The 7902-nt window shown below is 41.7% G+C and overlaps 1 long non-coding RNA gene across 1 annotated transcript; it reads left to right on the top strand.

Moving 5' to 3' along the window:
• Positions 1-3240: 3240 nt before the first annotated feature.
• On the top strand, positions 3241-5097 carry LOC142660432 (uncharacterized). Its single transcript, XR_012850481.1, has 2 exons — positions 3241-4091; positions 4796-5097. It is a non-coding gene; the product is annotated as an uncharacterized LOC142660432 (long non-coding RNA).
• The last annotated feature ends 2805 nt before the right edge of the window (positions 5098-7902 follow it).

Here is a 7902-nt window from a genome sequence, read left to right on the forward strand (position 1 = left end):
CTTGGACTTAGACCTAAATTAAAAATGTGCGCAGTGATGTTACAACTCAGGACTGTGGCATTACATGAACTGCAGCCCCACCCACATGTAGTAGCTCAGATTATAAACAATGGGGGCAACACCAGTTTTTAACCTCAGATGGGCACCAATTTGAAATCTGTAACAGGGCCCCTAACCTACCGCCTAAACTGTATATGCACATCTATAATATCGGCGTATTCTTATGAGGCAGAGCAGCTTTTGGCCTTCTTAAGCCCCAGGGCCCAGGTGCAACTACCTCTGCACCCCCTATAGCTATGACCCTGGGCTCATGCACACGGTAGAGCCATGTACTCTGAGCTTGTACAGCAGTGTATGGAGGCTGTAATACTCCAAAGAATGGAGCCGCACGACCTCTGTGTGCTGCCGTGTAGGCTCCCTTGGGTGCTGTATGGATGGAGATATTCCGTAATATAGCTGTGTGCATGAGCCCTATTAGTCACAATATATGCCCTGTTAAAGGTGTTCCCCACTCTGGGCAATCCCTACTTCTTAGAAGAGTCTCTTGACAATAACCTGATCACAAAAATTACCCTGCTGGGATCCCAAACGATCAGCTGTAATCTGTGGGAGTAAGTGGTGTTCAATTTCCCTGCAGTGCCACCACAGGGCAAATCAAGTATTACACAGTGCCCATTCATATCAATGTGTTGTCTGTGTAATACAGGAGAAGACAGGCCCTCCAGAGCAAGAGGCGAACCTATGTAACCGCTCTCCACTCTGACCAAGAGATGAATATCATGTACAGAGGACCCTAATCGGGTGTATGACAATGGGATTTCTAAACTGGACAACCCCTTGAAGGCATATAGATGTCCAAGAGTGGATCCCCCTGTATTACCCAGAGAAGAGAGCCGCTGAAAAGATTGGCTCCAATCCTGGCAGACTTGGCGCACCCATGAGTCACCCATTTATTTGAATGGGCACAGTAATAATAGGCATAAGTAGTAAGGTTTCTGTCTCTGAACTATAGGTGAATAGAGTGTGCGATCCTCGCAGTAACCCTGCCGTATCCTTGTGGTTCGGGTCGTTCTGTGTTATTGGAAATAACTTTGCTCCATGTTCTTGTACTCTGCAGCGAGGAAGAAATCCTGACCGCTGGGGTTGTGTAAAGCCTCTGCCTCTGTAATTAGCTTAATGCACATGTACTGCACTGATACAACGCCGAGGAACAATTGTAATCCATTTGATGCATTGCCGTCCCAGCTGGTGCGCTGCCACATGCTTACAAATCCAATTTATTTGGCCTTTCTATGATTATTTTAATGGATTTGAAGCTTTGAGTTTATGTTGTGCAGACTTATCCACTCTTGTTTGCTGCAGTTCCATGGCAGTCGTGTAATACACGAAGGATTAAAAAAACATAGAATAAAATACTTAAAGGGATGTGTGCCGCATAAATAGCAATTCCCCAATATTATGTTATTCTAGGAATCTCTGCTATTTGATAATAACCTGTAGAGCTGTACGAAAATATATTTGGAGGAAAACTCGTGGACAACCAACATGTCCGTTGTCCCTCGTTACAGGGTCCACAGGGGCTCCACGCTACATAACTAGTCGTCCTATCAAAGATGGACCTACAAGGGTTGTCTTCTGCCACATCAAAATTGGTGACAAAAACACTGAGCCAAATACGAGGGTGAGTCATAAATTACCCGCACTCCGGTTATATTAAAACTTCTGTCTTAACAGCGCGTTTCGTACCAGGTCACGGTCCCCCCAGTCTCTGCTGTGCAGGTTTGGACGTGTTACGTCTATTTTTTTGTGACTGCGGTGCGAGAAACAATGGCTGACCCACTTGTGATTTGCAGGAAGGAAGAGCAGCGTGCAGTGATTAATTTTTTTGTGGTCTGAGGGGACGTCTGGTGCCGATATTTAACGAAGACTTGGTGCACATTATGGAGAAAGTGTTTTGTTGCGAAGAAGTGTGTATGAATGGATAGAGAAGTTCAAGGATGGTCACACAAGTGTCAGCCATGAAGAAGGAGCCGGGCGCCCGTCCAGGACTGATGACAACCTTGAGCGTTCATCCTCCCTATAGTCCTGATCTTACCCCATCGGACTATCACCTGTTTGGTCCCCGGAAAGTAGCCCTACGAGGACGAAGATTCACGTCTGATGAAGAGGTGAAGAAAGCGTTGAATACGTGGTTCGCAGCTCAGCCAAAAACATTTTTTAATATGGAAGTACGAAAGCTTGTCGAGAGATGGAAAAAGTGTATTGGAAAGCAGGAAGAGAAATTATATATTTGTCTTTTCTGAAAGTTGATTAAAATAAATTCTACAGCCAGAGTGCGGATAATTTTTGAAATCTGGGTCATATGGACGTCCAGCACGACTCAATAGATTTCTATGTGCGCCGTATCTCCGGTCGTATCGCCGTATCTCCGGTCGCGTGCATGAGGTCTTTTGTAAAATAAACCAGTGGAATAATACAGACATAAAAGTTGCGAGGTCTACTCTACTTGGGCTCTGCGAGTTTAACTAAAGCCTTGAAGATAAAGCGAGTGTTTTGAAGAGGCGTCTTGCCAGTTCTATCTCTGTCTTGCGCCTCTTGTTTGTTCTGCACGTCTCCGAGATAGCAGTTGGCACAGAGCAGATTTCTTGGCGTCTCACTCGGGATGCTTTCTCCTTTTTTGTGTTGAGATACTACAACAAAAATAAATACATATAGAAAGTATTAGAAAACCCAGGAGCGCGGCCGAAAGGGAAATCTGGAAGGAAAGTTTTCTGTTTATTGTATTTGCAAGGAAATAGTTTGAGCCATTTAAACATCTTCCTGATGTTCCCTTTGCTTCGGTCCCACAGCTTTTGAAGTAATAACATTCTGGCATTTTGCAAACAGACAGGCAGTGAATTTCCCTCAGTCCCAGGATCACTGTTGCAGATCTAAAAATAATTCTTTGTTAGTGAGAATGTTCCCTGTAAATTCTTCCCGAATAACTCACAAAATTCTTGAAATTCGATGAAGAAGCCCCTGGTGTCTCTTCATAAAACGTATACATTTCGCCTGTATTGGCTGTTTGCCCTCTCTGCTTTTAACCGGTTTCACAAGGGTGTAGTAAAGACCCATTTTAGGGTCTGTATTATGGTTGAAGCACGGACGAGACTGTCATGGACGCCCATCGCAGTGTTTGATTTGTTGTGATATTGTCTATGACCAGTTTACTATTTGGTCATTTTTTTTTTACAGGAAAAAGAGGAGACCCGTTAAAGGGGATGTACCATAATAGACAATTATCACCTTTACACAGGATAGGTGATCATTGTCTGATCACTGGGGTCCCCACCGATCGCAAGAACGAATCGGCGGTCAAGCATGTGCCCTAAGCTTCATTTAATGTCTAAATGCTGTGGTTGGCTATTTCTGTCATTCCCATAAACTTTGAATGGCGCACCATTCGAGCAGTGAGGAGAAATTGGATTTCCCGCGATCGGTGAGGGTCCCAGCAGTGGGGTCGCCAGTGATCAGATAATTATACGTCCATATGTCCTAAATATTCCCCGTGGTGCAATTCATGCATATAAGGCTCCAATGGGTAATGGCCTGAGGAGCTAACAAAGGGGCAACCTATCAATTCAACCGAAAATGTGTGACCAAAGAGAAAGAATGGACCTGTGAAGAAACGTCATTAGTCATTGTAGGACCATCGGAAACATCGGAATTGTATATAAATGACTGAATCGCCAATTGCTCGCTGGTCCAGGGAAACATTTGCTCCATGTAAGCAGACATCAGACATTTCATCCTCTGGTTGGTCTTTACTTCTCAGACATTGTTGTGCAGCATAGGATAGAACAGTCTTCCCCGAGCATCACTCAAACCGCCAGAACTGATAACCAGCAGACTTTACTTCTGGCAAATGTCAGATACGACTAAGAAAACTTCAGAACATTTAGCTTTACCCCAGCGTGATGCCCGAATCTCACAAGAAAGGAATTTAAAGACATCTAATTTGGAAGCAAGAACAGAACTGGAGTAAAGCTGCCAATTATATAAATATTGTCAGTACAGATCCAACTTTAATAATGATCTAATGGTCTTTAACGGTATGTATACTCTTGCAAGCATTTATATTAGTACATACCAGCGCATCTTAAAAAAAAAAAAAAAAAAAAAAAGAAGAACTTAGAATTTAATATAGAAATCTCTATTTTGTGTATACAAATATGCAGTCCTATGTGTTACCATGGTTACAGACTACAAACAAACATTGTGTAGTCTCTAATCTTGTGTAATTCTATCTATCTATCTATCTATCTATCTATCTATCTATCTATCTCATATTTATCTATCGATCTATCTATCAATCTATCGATCGATCGATCTCATATCTATCTATCTAATCTATCCTCCTCCCTTTCTGCCCTGGGTGACTTTAATTAGTTTAATGCTGGTTCCTACCTATATACCACAGGTATATGTAGGCTTATGGACCAACCTTATAGAGGTCGCCTTGTCGTGGCAGGTGGGCTCACACAATTTGATCAAAATGTGCGCTAAGAACCTCACCATTGTAAGTAGATTTAGCAGTAATGCATATTTATTTATTTATAGTGTTTAGGTGGCATTAGTGTTCGCAGTTCTCTGTCGCCATTTTTGGATTGTGTATCCATATCTACTATCCTGCCCCAACTTTTTTTTTTTAACCATGCTTTGACTATTGCCAGCAGTAGATGCGATTTATGGCTTTGAATGTATCCCTATGTCGCTCTCTCACTTTGGTGGGATGCCTTTTTTTTTGTTTTTAAAGGGAATCTCTGCTTTGGTCTATTAATTTTTGCTAGAAGGATCTCCTGAAGATAAGGTAATCACAGTGGAACCCCCAGCGATCATCTGTAATCTGTGGTAAAGCATTCATTTTACATGCAGCGCCACCACAGGTGAAATAAAGAATTACACAGTTCCTTTTGAAGTCAATAGGCTGTCTATGTAATGCACATACATGTGAGGTCCTCCAGAATAAGAAATGCTCTATGTAGGCACTCTCTGCTCTAGCTAAGAGACGAGGGTCCTGAATAAGGACCCCATCCCTATTAAAATATCCTACGAAAATGTGATTTCTCTCTTTAATTATAAATGTTGGAACTGTCATAGGATCATGGGGGGGATCTATAAATCTATGGCCCTATTAAGACTCCTTCGTATATCTATATATTAGCGCTGTCCAGCATTGGCTGACATGACCATTTCGAGACTTCTATACAAGAGATATTTATATTTACTGTGAATAGACGCCATGGCATTAAGAACACAAGTAACTAATCAAGTTAATGTGTCTGAATTAAGTTGTTTTTTTTCCCCGTTCTTTGCTTTGGGTCGTCTTCTCCGCGTGACCCTGTGCTGCTTGATGTCACTATAGTCTCATGTCCTTGAGTCTTCCTCCGTTGACGGCCTCCTTCCATCTCTTCGGGCTGTCAGATGTAACTTGAAGACTTTAAGTTAAATGTTCTTCGCTATTTTAAGCTGTCAACTTGTCAAACTTTAATAGCTGTGTTATTTTAACTTCTCAGCACAATTCTTATTATGCAGCCGAAACTTTTTTTTACCTTTTTTTTATGCAGCTGTTATTACTAATAACACAAAGAGATTTTGTTTTGATTGTTTTAACATCTCCAGTCTAATAATGAATTGGTGTAAAGTAGGGAAGAGCTGGTGAACATGAGCAGGTGGTACCCATGCCTTTCCATAATATTGGGCTGGGTCGTGGACAGACCCTCAATGGCCAAAAGTATGTGGACACCATCTCTATTTATAACCGGTGTGGAAAGTCAGGCATACAGCCATGGAGCCTCTACAAGGAATCATTAGCAGTAGGATGGTAGTTTGCAGAAGAGCTTGGTGATCTTAGTTATAGGATGTCATTATCTTCATTTGTGACAACACCATAGTTTGGTATATAATGTATTCACGGTCTGTGAAGGTCCCTAGGCAAAGCGTTTGTGGGTGGCCAACGTCCTATTGTCTTTAAAATGCAGAGAGCTATTGTCATATAAACATAATGTCAATTAACAGTACTATACAGTGGCCAAAAAAATACTTCCATACAGTGCTTATGTAATAGCGCCTTACAGTAGTGCCCAATTAATTTTACAGCCAATGCCGTAACATAATTTTGAGACCAAGGAGGAAGATTAGGGTGGTGCGAAACCTAAATGTTGAAGCCATGGCCCCTTTTGTCCATGTTATTAATTGGGCTCTATGTATATGGCACAACTATGTCTACAAGTGTAGATTTCTTCATATAGTGGTATACAGTATATGGATACAATGAACGTCTTCATTTCAATATAGTTATAGATAAATAGATTGTCCATAAAGGGGTATTCCCAAAATCCTTAATTATTACCTATCCACAGGATAGATGATCATTTCATTAATCGCTGGGGGTCCCACCATTGGGAACCCCACCCATTGTGAGAACCAGGGTCCCAAACCCCCTGATCCTCCTCACTGCTCAACCGCAGCGAGGAGGACATTGAATTTAGAGGCGCTCAAGTATGCTCACTGTCGCTTCATTTAATATCTATGGGGATGACGGAAACAGCCAAATACATTGCTGGGCTATTTTCGTCATTTTCATATACAGTGAATGGAGTGACGGGCGCCTGTTCGACCGCGACTCCATTCAAGCTCCTCCACACTGCGGGGAGTGCAGTGGGGAGGAGATGGGGGTGCGGAACCCCATTTTTCATGATCATTGGGTGTCCCAATGGTGGCACCACCAGCGATCAAAAAATTATCCCCTGTCCTTTGGATAGGTGATAATTTTGGATTTTGAGAATACCCATTTAAGGTCCACACTCATGGTACTAACTTTGATATATACAATGTATTTTAAACTCAGTGCCCATTGAAGGAGTTACCCCAACTGAAAAACCCCTTCTCAACTTGAAGTCACCTTAGCAATCAGCTGATCGCTGAGGGTCTAGCTGCTCTATCCCCCTGCGATCAGCTGTTATCGACGAGGAACCCTACAGATGACTGTAGGGAAAATGTAGTATTGCACAGTGTCCGTTCAAGTGAAAGGGGGAACATGTAATATATAGTGATGTTGTGTCTGCCATAACAAGACCTAATCTTTGCAGGAGGTCTCCACTGAGGCTCATAGTGGGGGGTCTGAAGTGGAGAACACCCCTCTATGATGTCATTTTGCCCTAAAAGGTCATGTGAACAAGGGTTGTCCTAAGAGTACAACTCCATTAATGCCGTCTTTACACTGGCTGTAAATTCGGGTACCACCTCAGAGGGGCCCTTTCAGACATTTCCCATTGGCTTTTATGGTTTCGAAGCATACTGAAGTATATATATTGACATGTTAAAAAGGAGCAATAAGTCCAAATATTGTCAGTACATGGGTCTCAAAATTGGAGAACTGTCCCACCCAAAAAGAACACTATAGCCCAACAGGTGCAAAGCAAAAACATAGGACTGTGGCTCTGTAGAACAGGAAATATAACAAACCAGGACATAGAAGCTCAAGGTCAATTTCGTAATATCCTCATTTCTCAAAAATAATCCTATTAAAATTTTACATTGCAACGTTTTTTAAAATTGAACAAACAAACACAGTTTCAGATGTTTTTGTAAAGCTGTTTGAGCATAAAAGGCACAAAAAGAAAGAAAATGTTTAAGACTTAAGACTATAGAGCTCTTGGAAAACTGTGATAAATTTTATTTTCTAACCTGTGAAGGCAGCATGTAGTTGGATACGAGAGATTAATCATGAATCCATCGAGAAAAAACAAGAAAGATTGTGACAAGTTAATTGCTCAAATATGAAATCATGCAATTAATCCGATTATACATGTAAATAGGGGTTCATTTTCAATGTCCTTTTAGCTAATTATTTAATTATGG

The sequence above is a fragment of the Rhinoderma darwinii genome, chromosome 9 (genome assembly GCF_050947455.1).
Source record: "Rhinoderma darwinii isolate aRhiDar2 chromosome 9, aRhiDar2.hap1, whole genome shotgun sequence".
NCBI lineage: Eukaryota > Metazoa > Chordata > Amphibia > Anura > Rhinodermatidae > Rhinoderma > Rhinoderma darwinii.